We start from the raw sequence: 16719 nt of genomic DNA, 5'->3' as shown, positions 1-16719 counted from the left end.
TTTCCTTGACTCTATCGTGTTTGTCATTTTTAGGCATGTCGCTACCTCGCTACCAGAAAAAAACACAAACTTCCCAGTAGCGACATAGCAAGCTCCGACAAAATCAAAAATTTTGGCCTATAAATGCTAAGCAGGATGCCACTGTGTCATTTAATCTACACAACTCATTTCTAATGAATCACTTGTTTGGGGCCCATCTCTTTTAAAATTTTCATTACATCACAACCCTCTGACTAGTTGCTACCTCGCTACCGGTGAAAAAACCAACTTCTCAGCTAGTGAGATAATGACTTCTGACGGAATCAAAACTCTGGTGACGGAGAACAAAAACACATTGATTGAAAATTTGTCAATTAATACTAGTGTCTGAGAAGGTGGTGAAGCATATTTATGAAATTTCATGGGAATTTCCATGATCACATTAGTTTTTAAAACAAATTGCCACTTCCTTAAAATTCGAGCACTTGCTATGTCGCTACCGGTAGGTTGCATAGATTTTTTGATAGCAACTTAGTGAGTCATTAGTGAAACTTCAATTCCAATGACACCATTTGCAAATTCCTCCTCGTGCATCCTTTTTTGATACTGACAATCCTGGGCCAGTTCACTAAAGCCTTCTTTAATACTGACAATCCTGGGACATAGCATGTGATCATAATGTCTTGATATTAACACACCTTTTTTGTTGTCAAACTTCATTTTTTAGCACCAAGACATAGTTCTCTAATGGTCGCTACATTTCTATAGGAAATAACCTCACAACTTTTTATAGCGAGTACATGACATCCATTGATTCTAACAAGATCCAAAGGCGGGATAAGATTTTTCAAAAGGACTCAACAATGACCTCGACATAGGCGAGAAAGAATATCCAATTACTGTTAAGACTTTCATGCCAAAATAAGATTTAAAAGGCAATATCTAAAATTTTACACGAATTTTAAAAGATATCAAAAATATGAGACCAAACCCTAAAACCCTAGGACCTAACAAAAGAACTCACATCTGATTTTTTCACCATGATTCTAAGAAAAATTAATATGTAAAAAATCAGACCAACAGAATGGTCTATAGATACCATCAAGATAAATTGCAACTATGCATAAATCATCATATTAGAGAATCACAACTATGGATAAATTTTCATTTAGAACTATTTTCACTAGTAGCTAAAATATCAATTTGCATCATACATGGAAGAAGTTGAAGAGTAGTCAATACACATCAACATCATGAGAAGAAGTGATTTGGTTAATTAATTGATTACTAAATCAATATGGAGTGATACAAAATAGAAAATGAGGAATCTTTAATGGGTATTCTAGTTCCCAAGTGTTGATAAGTATGATAGCTACTATGAAGACAAAAAAACAAGTGATAATTGACAATTGATTATATGTATATCCAATGATGGTCCATAATTACTATGTAATAGGATGAAAAAAAAATTAGGAGAAGCTGTATCAATAAACATAAATAATCAAGAGGACATCAATCAACATATGACTAAGCAATAATAAGCATACAACACTAATAACCAATACCGATATGGAGGAACAACAATATGTTATGATAATGATTAAGTGAAAAAATGACAAACTTTGAGATTTATTGAACCAATGAACCATATTATTATACTAGCTCATGCACACTAACTAGTGAGATTATTACGATTGGCATCCAATAAGGAGAATATTATATGTTAGGATAAAACCATAGATAGAAATAAAAACTACATACAAATATAACAAATAATTGAAAAATAATAGATCACATAGAAATGAACACAAGGCACCGAGATTTAACATGGTTCACCCAATCCTTGGGCTACGTCCACCAAATAGCAAGTTCGATCTTATTACAATCTAGTAAATACAACTTGATTACAATCTGTAATCCCTTATAGCTCAATACCACTACAAGAAGTAATTTCGCATCACACTATATTACAATCCCTAACCCAAAGCCCTTTTATACAAATATTAAACCACTTTAGGGTTATAACATGTCAGCCCGAATCTATGAATAAAAAATATACGAATCCCCAAACCCTACTAATTATGAAGTATGTACAGTACTTTCTTGATCAATCACCATAATCTAACAATCTCCCACTTGGGGACTGATCAGCCTCCACACTAAACAATAATATATCTCCCACTTAGAGATTGATCCTGTAGCAATACCACTACCACATGGGGATCCCACTAGATCAAACCACCCAGAACTCTACTATTCTTTTATTCATGTTTAGTCTAAAAGACCAACTAAAGCTAAAGAGGAGTGCAACTTCTCCCTTGTTACAACTTTTTTCAACATTTCTGCTAGATTGTCATTGGTATGTATATTCTCTACCTTTAACTATCCAGTCTCCAAAACTGATCGAATGAAATGGTACCGCAACTATATGTGTTTGGTCTTAGAATGCAAAGCTGAATTCTTTGCAAGATGAATGGCACTCTAACTATCTATGAACAAATAATTATCCTTCTAAGGATGTCCCAATTCTTCCAAGAAGAACTAAAGCCATATCATCTCCTTGGCTGCCTCTATAGCAACAACATACTATGCATTTGTAGTGGATAGAACATTAATCTTCTATAATCTAGAAACCTAGCTCACGGTTGCCCCACCAACAATAAAGAGACAACCTATAGTACTCTGCCTAGTATCGATATCCTCTACCAAATTTGAGTCAACACAGCCCTGTAAATTAGTAGTAGAGCCCATAAAGTGTAAACACTTACTGAATGTTCTTCTCAAATATCTAAGAATCCACTTGACATCATTCCAATGCTCAAATCTTGGATGACCCATATACCTGCTAATGACTCCCATTGCATGGGAAATATCTAGCGTAGTACATACCATAGAATACATCAAGCTTCCTATAGCTAAAGCATAGGGTACCTTGGACATCTTATCCTCCTCTTCCTGTATCTTAGGACACATCTCCTTAGTCAATTTCAAATGACCAGTCAAAGGTGTGCTAACAACTTTAGGATTCTCCATAAAGAAATGTTGCAACACCTTCTCAACATAATCAACCTGAGATAGCGTCAATGTTCTATTCTTCCTATCTCTGCAAATCTTCATACCAAGGATTTGTTTTGCTACCCCCAAATCCTTCATAGAAAATGCATGTGCTAACTAGTGTTTTAGCCCCTTAATATGATCCATGTTAGAGCTAGCTACAAGCATATCATCAACATATAAACATAAAATAATGTAGCTATCATCATCCAGCCTCTTAAAATAAACACAATAGTCTAAATGACATCTGTTATAGCCATGCTCATGCATAAACCTGTCAAATTTCAGATACCATTGCTGAGGTGCTTGCTTCAAGCCATATAAACTTTTATGTAATCTGTACACTAAGTTCTCCTTACCTTTGACCTCATATCCCCGTGGCTAAGCCATATATATTTCTTCATCCAAATCACCATGAAGGAAGATTGTTTTAACATCCACTTGCTCTAAATGCAAATCTTCAGTAGCCACAAGACTTAAAATAGTACGGATAGAAGTCATTTTAATAACAAGAGAAAATATGTCATCAAAATCAATTCCATTTTTTTGTGCAAATCCTTTTACAACTAACTTGGCTTTAAATATTTTCTTGCCTCCTTCCTCTTCTTTCACCTTATAAACCCACTTATTCTATAAAGCCTTTTTACCTACAGGAAACTTGCACAAATCCCATGTCCGATTCTTCAGCAAAGAGTCCATTTCATCTTTCATTGCAAACTCCCACTGAATCTTAGTATCCACCTGCATAGCTTCATCATAACTTTTAGGTTCACCAGCATCAGTAAGTAAAATAGAATACAAAGATGGAGAAAATCTTTATGGAGGTCTAATTAGCCTCGTTGATCGTCTGACATTCACAGGTGTGTGTGGTATTTGTTGTTGCAGTTGTTGCACATCATGAGGAATGGCTGGAACATTAGCTTTTGGAGTATCATCTAGCACTACATAATCATCTTCTTTCTTCTCATGTTGCTGCAACATATCTTTGTACAACACTTACTCATTGAATATGACATCCTGACTTCTAACAATTTTAAGATTTTCAAAATCCCAAAGCCTATAACCAGATTAATTAATGCCATATCCAACAAAGACACATCTCTTTGATTTAGCTTCTAGCTTGGTTCTATTTTCAGAGTCTATATGAGCAAAAGCTTCACAACTGAAGGTCTTGAGAAAACAATAGGTTACCTTCTTACCAGTCCATGCCTCCTCTAGAATACCATAGCCCAAAGGAGTAGAGGTACCTCTATTAATCAAATATACTGCAATATTGATAACCTCTACCCACATGTTTAAGGGCAACGCAACATGCAACCTCATGCTCCTTGCATGCTCCATTATAGTACTTTTCTTGCATTTAGCCACTCCATTTTCCTGTGGAGTCCTTGGAACAGTTTTCTATCTATGAATACCATTAGTGGAGCAATAATCTTCAAATTCATGACTGCAATACTCACCACCATTATCAGGTTTGAGACATTTTAATTTCTTACTAGTCTCATTTTCAACCAAGCATTTCCATTTCTTAAAAGTTTGAAATACATCAAATTTCTATCTAAGGAGATAAATCCATACTTTTCTAGTTGTGTCATCAATAAATGTAACATAATAATGAAAGCCACCAAGGGAAGATACCTGAGCTGGTCCCCATACATCTGTATGTACAAGCTCTAATTTCTCCTTTTTGTTTTCCTTCCCAGTCTTTACAAAACTCACTCTCTTTTGCTTTCCATACACACAACTTTCACAAAAATCCATATTAGCACATTTTAGACTTGGAAAAAATTTCTTTGAATGAAGTACTTTCATAACTTTCTCACTCATGTGCCCAAGTCTATTGTGCCACAACACTATATTGGAATCTACATCAGCTATTTGTTCCCCTTGCTCAACTATAACAATTTTTCCTAAACATGCATTTCTCTCTGAAACAATCAAAGTAGAAGGAACAATATGACTTGTACAAAGATATAAGGTGCCTACTTTAACACCTTTTTCTACTACAAGGGAAACTTTTGAAACATTCCAATTTTTATCATTAAAAGTAACTACACAACCCTCATCACCATGTTGCCTCGCTGAAATTAAATTCCTACTTAGCCTTGGAACATGTCTTACCTCATGTAGTAGCCAATGATTCCCATTCTGCAACTTAATCTTAATTTTTCCCTTTCCAACAATTTGACAGGGTTCATTATCCCCCAAATAAATGAGCCCAAAATCCCCTTTGACATAATCAATGAAATAACCTCTATGAGGTGTAGCATGAAATGAAGCACCATAATCTAAAACCCATGAATCATCAACACTTTCTAAAGATAGAAGCAAAGCATCCTCTTCGGATTTGTTACTTACCATATTTGCCTCCTTGTCTCCATCTAATTTATCTCCTTCATTTTTCTTCTAATTCCAACAATCTTTCTTTTTATGACCTAGTTTCCCACAATACAAATAGTCATTTGGTCCTCTTGATTGAGACCTCTTCCCCTTTGACTTTTCTCTTGATTTCCCAGAATTTCTAGAGTTATTTCCTCTCTCAGTTGTTCTGCCCCTTCTTTGTGCATTCAAAGCACTTCCTGATGTAGATCCACCTAAGGATTTCCTACAAGTTTCCTCACTCATAACAACATCGATCACATCATCATATTTTAGGGTACTAGATCTAGGAACATAATTACTCACTGCCATTACCAAGCCATTCCAGCTTTCAGGCAAAGAACACAAAATCAAGTGAACCCTAATTTCTTCATCAAAATTTATACCCATAGAACATAACTAACTAGTAATAGTATTAAATTCATTTAAATGATCTACAATAGATCCACCTTTTGCCATTTTCATATTAAATAAATGATCTAGGAACATAATTACTCACTGCCATTACCAAGCCATTCCAGCTTTCAGGCAAAGAACACAAAATCAAGTGAGCCCTAATTTCTTCATCAAAATTTATACCCATAGAAGATAACTAACTAGTAATAGTATTAAACTCATTTAAATGATCTACAACAGATCCACCTTCTACTATTTTCATATTAAATTAATGCTTCATGAGAAATACCTTATTTGAAGCGAAGGGCTTTTCATATAGTATCACTAGGGTTTTCATCAACTCTTGTGTCATCTTTTCTTTTGTAATATTAAATGCCACTGATGGTGCCAAGCATAACCGAATGCTTTCGAGTGCCTTTCTGTCCAAAGATCCCATTCAACATCTGATATAGATCCCTGATTCTTGGCTTTGCCTTCCAACGACTTCCATAAATCCTTCTAATAAAGATAGTCTTCCATTTGCATCTTCCATAACTGGAAGTTCTGCCCATTAAACCTGTCAACTCTCAGCTTACCCTCATCTACCAGTTCTCCCACTTAGCCGTGAGACTTTCTTGCAGAGGATAACTAAAAGACAACCTTGCTCTGATACCACTTGTTAGGATAAAACCACGGACAAAAATAAAAACTACATGCAAATATAACCAATAATAGAAAAATAATACATCACACAGAAATGAACACAAGTCAGCAAGATTTAATGTGGTTCACCCAATCCTTGGGCTACGTTCACCAAATAGAAAGTCTGATCTTATTATAATCCAGTAATTATAACCTGATTACAATCCATAATCCCTTACAACTCAATACCACTACAAGAAGCAATTTCACATCACACTATATTACAATCCCTAACCCTAAGCCCTTGTATACAAATATTAAATTGCTTTAGGGTTATAACATGTCGGCCCAAATCTACGAATGGAAAATCTATTAATCCTGAACCCCACTAATTATGAAGTATGTATAGTAATTTCCTGATCAATCACCATAATCTAACATTATAATCAATAACTAAAGGATGATTAATTATTGAATGAAAGGATGCAAATCTAACAAGGAAAAGATGCATCTAGAAATGATCATGAAGGGATACAATCTTCATTATTAAAAAATGTTATACTAACTGATCTTATTGTTAGAAGACACGAGACATGTCCCATACAATGGCACTCCTCACTCAAGGATGCAGATATAAGAAAGCTTTTCCATTGATCATTTAGAAATAAAATACAAATTATTCAAAACACAAAACAATTTAGCACAAATGTCTTATATTCATTTAAAGATGTTCTTCAAAATCTATTTCTTCTTTCAATCATTTTATCTTTATTATTCCTAGCTAAAAGAAATGAATATTTCTAAGTTTTGAATCTACATGAACAGTGCACAACTTTTATTCAATAGAGGTATGAAGAATACTCATGATAGATAGTCATTGTCTATATGCTCCAAAATATTATCAACTAGCTTGTTCTTGTATGTTTTGATTGTCTCCAAGTAACGAGCACACTCTTCCACACTGCAATCTCCAAACAACAATCCTAAATAAAGACAAAAAAATTCTCCCATTTAAAAGAAAAGAAAATAGTTTTTCATGCATGTTCGACCCTATGTTCTGAGTGTTCCTTGGTGGGGTAGTACAAAGGATTCGTGGTGTCTTCCTAGGCAAGTCTACAAGAGGTTGGAACATAGTAAATTAGAAACAAATCCCAGTAACAAATGTATAATGTATAGTAATATTAAAACCTGGAAGGATTGCTACCAAAGAGGCAAAACTGATGCTAAAGATAATAATCTAATTTTGGAAGGTGAAGTAAAAGCAATTGCAATAGATGATCTAGTACTCAATTATGAAGTATTTTCCAAGACTTCAAAAATTGTGGCAAAACATTCATGTGAGCTAGTATTTTAAAAAAGAAGCCCCATTTTATACATTTGTAAAGTTGTATATTAAAAGTGTTACTTAGCATTTTGACTTTTACTAGCTTTGAGGATGAGTCTCTTTAAGGAAAAGGGCATGTTGTGTGCCTAGACACAAAATAACATTATACTTGTGTTGGTATGATTTTTTGCATGACAAAATTTTCTTTGTCCAGGTATAAAAAATAGGTTGGAGTCCATTAGTGGTGACTAGGGTTTCTGATTTAATCATCCATTTGTTAGCCTTTGAATTTTTTTGTTTTGATTAAGAAAAAGTAGGTTTTAAGGACCCAAAACCGTATTACAAAAGGACAGTGTCAGAAAAGATAGATCATTTAGGAACAAAAACAAAATAGACATCCAAAAAGAAACACAAGAGGCCACAGACAGAACTGCTGAAAAAAATTGCAAAGAAATAGCACTAGGAAAGCAAAAGGATAACACAAAAGATAGAAAAGAACTAGCTATATGGCCTTGATTAGGTCCAAAGCCTGATCAGCTAACATCTGCATGTTTTCTGCCATAGCCTTCACCTCATCCTTCTTGGCTGTATCATTAATCTTTTTAGAATGGGCCCTAGTGGGTTTGTTGGGACCTTGGCTATCAACCACCAGAGGAGAGTCCTGGCCTTTATCCATGTCCATTTTCTTCAACAAGGTAGACACATTGTCAGCAATTTTCTTAATTAACTTCTCAAGGTTGCACATCTTGGCTTCCATAATAGTTACCTTCTCTTGATTCGCATTGAAGTCTCTATCAATAGCCCTATTCTTAGCCTCCAGTCGAGGAATCTTTTGCATAAGATTTTTAACATCCTTAGCATTGCCAACCACTTTGATAAGCCTATCAATATGTTCACCAAGCGTGCACTCACCATGTGTAGTTTTACTAACATGCATGCAATTTTTTATTAAAATCCTATGTCTCGGTCCTTTTAAAATTTTTGGGTGTGAAATCTTTTGAAAAGGGAACTTGGGTGAATATTATATTTTCCTTTTATTCTATGCCCCCCAGATAGCCTTTTCTCTCATGTTCCCCACTGTCCAATTTGGAAAGATCCACAGTTATCGCTATCTTGCTATAAAAATATGTGCACTTTTTATGCATAGCGAAGTACCAAGCACCAAAAATTCTAAAAGAAAAAGACTGTAAAATAAAGGGATGGTGGTCGAGTATTTGTGTTGCAGCCAAAAATTTAGTCACATGCACCGTGTTAGTACCATTAGGCAGGAAAAGGGACCAAATAAAAGATAGCTAGAAAACAGTGTCAGAACAAAAGTTTTCCGATGCCTTGCTACCTCGCTATTAGAAAAAATAAGCATTCCACCATTAGTGAAGTAGCGAGTAGTTATGAAATCAAAGAGCACAGTGACCTTCAAGTTTCTCGATAACTATAATTTGTCCAAGTGGCATGATGAATAATACTTGCTATTGTTAGAAGCAGTTAATAAAGGTGATGGTGATTTGATTGGTTTTTATTCTTCCGATGTCAAGTTTTTTTGAAACCATCGGAGATCGCTACCTCGCTATCAAAATTTTTTGGCATCTTTTCGTTAGCAACATAGCAAGATGCCATGAAATGAACACATGGTGGGACCTCAAGCAATGTAGAAAGGTGACTAAGTTAACAAAGTTTTGGCTTGTTGCCAACAATGCAAATTTTCCTACGTCACCACTGCCTTGGACCTATGCCCCATTCATAAAGCATATAAGGGATTCTGATTGTCAGATCAAACTAGAATCAATAGTCCTCACTATCTCGCCATAGAAAGTTGCAAGTTGTTTACTCTATGCGACATAGTGAGTATGGGACCCACCACTCTTCAGGGTACTTTATGTAGTTTCTCTACCTTTTATTTGGTCTCTCTACCTTTTATTTGGTCTCAAATCAACGACCATCACTATCTTGCCATGATGAATATCTTGGAGCATATGTATAGCGAGGTAGCGAATAAGGGCCCACCACTGTTCTTCAAAGCAATGCAGTAATATGTCATCCAAAAGATAAGGATCAAATCAATGGTTGTCACTGCTTTGCTATGGCAAGGTTCTCGTTCTTTATGTATAGTGAAGTAGCAACTTGTCGACATGTGTCCTCAATCACTAGTAAGCCTAGATAGAAATTCCATCAAGGATGGAGGTATGTACATGGTTAGTTTTCATTGGATTGAATAGCCAACTTGTCAAATGGAACACCAAGTTGTCTTTTTCTGCATCCCTTGATCGTAGGATTTTCAAAGATCGATGCCATAGATTTAAACACACAAGGTGGTGCCACTCTATGTATTAATTAAACATGAAAGCTTCATGTGTGAGGAAAAATAGAGTATGATATACAATATTTTCTCATTTCCACCTTACACAAATAAATATTTTGAGCCTTTCTGAGCAGAAGTAATTACTAAGAAGACTGTGCTAAAATTGGCAAGATTGTGAAACAACTGGTTCAAGTAGAAATTGCAGAAATACAGAGAGAACAAGAGTTGAATTCAAGTAAGTAGTTACACTGTCATCTCTGTAAGTTTTTTCAGTACTGCAAAGCATAATCCAAGATGCCTCTGAAGAATGGATTTTCAGGCCAGGAAAATTATTTGGATAGAAATGTACATGATGATCTGCTTGAGTTACTTCCTGAGTCTACTATTGAAATAGTACAAGTTAAGAAGTGACCTCATTATACCCTAAGTTGAGGATAGAAGATGGATTATTCAATAAGGGTAATTGGGTTTGGGATGCTTATACCTCACAAACTAGTTTAAATTTGTTTAAGAAATGGTTTGTAGAGAGAAAACTATTTGCTCCACATGCCAATATATGGAATTTCAACCTAGGAAAGCTAGTGATCCCTAGCGTTTTTATGGATTATGATCTCCTTGAGGCCATGGAAAAGAATTATGATCAAGCCACTAGGGTAGAGAGAAGAGTAGATGGTGAAATTCTAATTACCATTAGTCTAGAAGAGATTAGGGAAGTTTTTCATTTGGGACTTCTCACTAGGTATCATGTGCCCATAAATTTGATAGATTTACAAAAAGAGTATATGTCTAAGAAAGATATAGTTAGACATGGTGCACTAAAGGCCCACATTGGTAGAATTAGAACCCTACTAGCAATAACATCATCCTCTAAAGAACCTTTCAAGAAAACATGATTCAATGCAAGGGCAGTAGAGATATATAGGACCCTATGTAGAGTTTTTGGAGAGGGTGAAGAAGATTTTATCCTTTATGAGTTTTATGTATATGATTACTCAAATCTCCTCTTTCGGCATGGAAATAATTTTTGATTTTGCTTCTTACTTGGCTGATGAGATTCACAATGGATTGGTTGGGATTGCTAAGGGAAAGGTGGAAAAGGCTTAGGGCCATTACTCTTTTCTGATGCACATGTTTTTGTTTGAGGGGGTTACGTACTTTGGTAAAGAAATGGTTTTAAATAGAGAACAAGAAGGAGAAGCATTACCAATTCAATTATGGAGTGCAGATATGACTGGGGAAGCAAAAAATGCTAGTTTTGTTAGATTTGACAAGTACTTCACCTCCAAATAGAGGTGCGTCATATTGAGTGACAATCCTAGGATCCTTAAGGCACTAATGCACCTTGTTAGGCCTATGGATAAACCCCATAATTTGAAGGTTCCACATAATTGGGGAGATGTCATCCCATATTTAGTTTCAACTATTATCAAAATTTATGGATTCAAAAGGACACCCCATGTACTACCTTAGAAAATGCCCCTAAAGGTATGAGTAGCTGAATTCTTGTGGTAGTTGGGAGGGGTAGAAGAAGTTGTTTTGCACAAAAGAGGGACGGGATCAATTTTTCCCACTTGCATAGTAGTCCACCAATTTTTGATAACCAAGGAATGATGGGTTTCTCTTTACAAATTTTTGGACTAGTATAAGATGGCTATATCTCACCCTCATTTTTGTGATGCAGAGGGTTTCTTTAATCTATCTCTTAGGCATAGGATCAAGCTTCATCTAGTTGAGCATGAGTTTTATTTCCCTGAAGACGTAATAAGGAATGAGTACTCTCTATAGGAACAAGAGACAAAGAAAGAAAAATGGAGAGTCTATTCAAAAGTTTTGAATTTTATTAATTGTTTTGATGAAGATTACAATACTATTAGTAATGTTGTAACTACTACAGATAAAGTTAATAAGCTTATGAATACATTCCTTGAAATAATGGAGGTAATGAATGAGAAAAAGAAATATTTCATTAATTCTTTTCTAGATAAAGCCAAGGAAATAATGAGGAGATTGGGCTTCACTCCTAATATAGGGACAGGTCCATTAATTGTTCAAAGGAAGCTAGGATATACTATCATTCATAATCAAAGGCCCATGGTGGATAAAGGAAAACAAATAGTTGCATCTACTAGTGTTGTTTTTGAGGAAAGGCCTCCTATACCTTCTCCTAAGAGGAGAAGGATAATAAGGGAAGAGGAATCTCAAGATGAGGCTTACTCACCTTCCCAAACACATATGATAATTGAGGAGGAGCAGCTCACTGATGAGCAGATTGAACAAATTGGATCATAAGGGGGGGTTTTTGTTACCCAAGTAGAGATTGATGAAGGGAACCCCCAGGAGCCTCCTATGAAAATTTTTGAGTTGACTGTAGTAGATTTTAGGGGAAGGGAATTGGATCCTATTTTGGAACAAGCCAGTCAACAATTTTTGTCTGATGATAGTTTTGTAAAGTCTAGGGCTTTCCATTAGTTTGCTTGGAGGGAAAACATGCACAATTTTGAGGAAAGATGTAAGAATATGAAAATAGATCATCTAGAAATGGATGAAGCCTTCATTCAAAATAAAATAAAGGAAAAAATGATTCAAGAGTTCCAGAATATAACCCCTAAAGAAGGGAGACAAATGGTAAAGGTTGCAAATATTTTATTATTGCCCAATTGGGACATTGCTAATGCCTTGATTTTCAATTCTGTGTCAAATAATTTTGGATTGCAAGATCCAAATAAAAAAGAATTCTTGGGAATTGCATTTAGTAATGACTAAGCTGCTATTTTCATGTGGTCATTGAGAAGAGGATCTAGGGCTGCTCCATCATAACTTGCTGATTTAGGACTAATAGGGAGTATCATTGTGAGGAGAGTTGCCGATACCTCACATGTCTAGGAAGCTCACATGAATGTAGATTACTCTCAATTTTCCTTGGCTACTAAAAAGAGGGAGGAAAAGGAAATGATTGAGCTATAGAGAAGTATGAGGCAATTGTGGATGCCTACAATAAAGAGGTAAAGAGGAGAATTGAGCTTAAGAATAAGCTAATGGGGAGGTCCACAAGACCAAGAATAACATACCCTCACCCCCTAGTTGAACCTTTTAAATCCACTCCCTTCATAGAGGTACTAGATACACCCCAAAGGCTATAATATTATACTACTAAGGAATTTGAAGAAGAAAAGAATAAATTGTAGGCCTTGCATGTGGAATTGAATGTGAAATATGAAGAAAGATTAAGAAAGGCTCTTACATATTTGGGGGATAAAATTGAATGGCCACTGGTTTATGATTAGTTGGCTAGGGTGATTAGTATCTAGGACAAAATGAAAGCAAGTGATGAGGCTTTGAAGCCTATTGTAAATAAGTGGGCAAGAAGGAGGAAAAAGGTGACATTTTTGTGTTATTCTATTATAAAAGTTTCTTGTGATCAAATCGAGAAAACTTTTGATATTGTTTTTGATATTACTAACTTTGACAATAAGAGGATTCATTTGAAAAGAATAATAGTTGGCTACTTAGGTAAGTACAAGAGCCAAAAGTTTAGTTTGTTTTCTTGTGCCCTAGATAAGAAAGATAATTTGAAAAGCAAAGATGAATGGGCTAAGGAGCTTGATGATTTATTTTATTTAAGAATGAATCAAGTTGTCAATGAAACAGGGCTTGCATGGTGGGCCAAAACAACTAAAGAAATAGTGAAAGCCCAAATATTCTTTGATTCTTTGAAACATAATTTTGTTACATTAATAATGAGGCTAAGTATGTGCTCAAGAGGCAGAGTGATATTTTGCAATTCAATTGGCTAGATGACACACTATTTGACAAGTGGATGGCAAAAATAGCTCCTGGTGAATAGTTTGAGGAAATAGAAATTGACAGTGATGAGGTTTAGGGTTATGAGATCCAAATCATTGATACCATCACTACACAAGGCCAACAGGGAGAAGAAGAGAAGAATGATCAGTCACTTTCAGTTGCAGGCCCAGGCCCATAGGACACTAATACAACCAAAGAAGAGGGAAAAGAAGAATTTATTCCCACTATGCAGGATAAAGATGGTAAAAGCCCACAGGTGGAGACTAACTTGCAATCATCAGAAAAAACTTCATCATTAGTTAGCTTGGCAGTTGCATACAAAGAGGGAACAAAATAGTTACCAAATCAACAATAATAGAGAATGTAACAAAAGCGAACCCACTAAAAGGACTGTTTGATCTAAGCATATTCTATTATTCATATTTTTGTCATTTTTTGATAGGTGTATGTAATTATCTCTTGAAAAAGACACCTATCAATTTCTCTTAGCCTGTAGCTTGTTGCATCTCACATTATATAAGTGAGATTCCAAGGCTAGAGAAGGGTCTGATTTTCTAATGCTTCAATTTGGGATCTGTTCTTTATATTTTTTGATTTTGGTAATGGCTATTATAGAGAATGGATAGAGGAGAGGAGTCAATTAGCCTCTAGCCTTCCTAAAGTTTGTTGGATTCTTGATGGGCTAAAGAAGTGAAATTTGTTAACCTATAAACTTCCTAAAGTTCCTTGGATTCTTGATGGTCTAGAGACATGGAATTTGTTAATGTATAAACTTCCTAAAGTTCCTTGGATTTTGGTGAGGACATCAATATTATAGGAAAATAAAGATACATCTTGTTGTAACAGAATACACTTACTTTTTAGACCAAAATGAAAAGGGCCCCTAGCTTGTCTAACCCTCTTGAACATAATGAAAAAGGGTCTTTAGTTTGAGCTTCACTTAGTTTCAAGAATACTATAATATTCTCTACTTAACAAGGCCAACCACGTAAAGGTGGAAGCTCATCTAGCCTCACCCCCTCCCTCTAACATCAATCTAAAGTACCCATTATCATCTAATTACATACTTCATTCATTCACTCATCCATTTATGAACTATAACATTCAATCAATACAATCACATAACATCCATTAATACGATATATAATTCATTAATACACAATACTAATCAAGACTTCATTAACACATAACAATATTCATTAACATAAAATAAAAATCTGTATTAATATGCATCATTCATACATAATTACTTAAAACAAAGTTCTTTCATTATCCAACAAGGTTTATCATAGAAGATTTTTAAAACATCATTTCTTTTTTCTGTTTTTCTGAGCTCTCTTAAGAAAAGTTCTCATAGGAGCATCCATATCTGCATCATTCTCCTCCTCTTTTGGCATGTGTAATGTCAAATTACAATGGCTCCTTCTCTTTGGAGGAGTAGGAGGCTACTACAATTAAGGGGTCTCTATTGCAAAAATAAGTGAATGGGATAAATTGGCATACTCTTTTTCTTTTTCTAACTATTACAAGTTTGTAATTAAGTACGAATACAACATAACATGCATTTTTCTTACCTAACAATGCCACATCATGTACACTAACATTTTGATCTGCCACTGCATCAACATGTTGAACACTTTGAACATGGTCCACTCCTTTAGCATGATGTTCAACATGCTCTGAAATATTCAAAAAAAGGCTACATGTCAAATTGCAATTGAAGATGTTAAATTGTATTCATAATTACATAATTAATTTCCAATATGAAATTACTATCTCCACCACTATAATTTACATCATGGCCTTCATCACGAGTAGGTTCTGTGGTAGGATATGAAGGCTATAGTAAAATGTACTATGCACATTGTTATATAGTCAATTTACGTTTAAAACTAATACCAAAAAAGAATCTTCCCAACTATTCAATTTCATTTACTTTTCATCTGACCAATTTACCTATGAGATATCATTTGGTGCACTAGATTCTTGGGCAAGGCTTATAGATTCTTCACATAGGCATGCAACCACAAATGTATAGCCTTCCTTCAAGGCAATTTTTCTATCTTCATTTGTGACCTCCACATTGAATTCTTTGCCCTATATTTTTTTCTTGATAACGTCAGTTTTCCATGTATGGTTTCATTAAACAAAACTGTTTGCAAGATTATATTAAAAAAAAAAAGAAATTTCATTGCTCTACTTACAAGTCGAGACTGGAGATTCATATAGCCACTAGAGCCAAGTTTATGTTGGCCAACCTTTTCTACTCTTGCTTTTGTAGCCACAGATGTGTCCTGCAATCTATGAACAATTTCAAACATCTTAGATTATATATTTACAAATATCAATAATTAGTGCATGTTTACAATGTACTCAATACTATAATGACATACCTCTTTTTTCCCTATGTTGCTTCATTATCTCTATCTTCACATAGCCTTTTTTCATTTGCATCTTCTATTATTTTATTCCACTCCATCAGTGGAATCATAGGAGGATGGTCGTACTTTGGGTTATCTTTAAGAGCCCTTCTATATTGATCCCTCATAGTCTTTATATGCTTTGCTACTCTTTTTAGATGTAGGCCAGTGTCAAAAATATTTTTCCCAAATTTCTCCTCAAAAGATGCAATCAGCTAATTTTTTAATTCCACAGTTTGTACGTTCCACCTTTTTAAAAACAAATAGATTGTTAGATCAATAACTTTAATATATTACAATAAATGGAAGAAAAGAAAAATTATGTAGCAATGATATGAAACTACGTACCTTTTACGTATGGTGGGTCTAAATAGTCTCAATGTCATATGAAAAAGATGTTCAAAGAAATCATTATTATCTACAAAAACATAAAGTATTTATCAGTA

At 34.8% G+C, this 16719-nt stretch overlaps 1 pseudogene; it reads right to left on the bottom strand.

Annotated features, from left to right (window-relative positions):
- The window catches only part of LOC149544872 (protein SENSITIVITY TO RED LIGHT REDUCED 1-like), a 157495-nt pseudogene that overhangs the window by 56610 nt on the left and 84166 nt on the right, over positions 1–16719 (bottom strand).

Source organism: Cupressus sempervirens, chromosome 8, assembly GCF_028749045.1.
Source record: "Cupressus sempervirens isolate cs-2001-9-10 chromosome 8, ASM2874904v1, whole genome shotgun sequence".
In the NCBI taxonomy this organism is placed as follows: Eukaryota; Viridiplantae; Streptophyta; class Pinopsida; order Cupressales; family Cupressaceae; genus Cupressus; species Cupressus sempervirens.
Note: the sequence above shows the minus strand (reverse complement) of the source record. Positions and strands in the feature narration are given on the sequence as shown.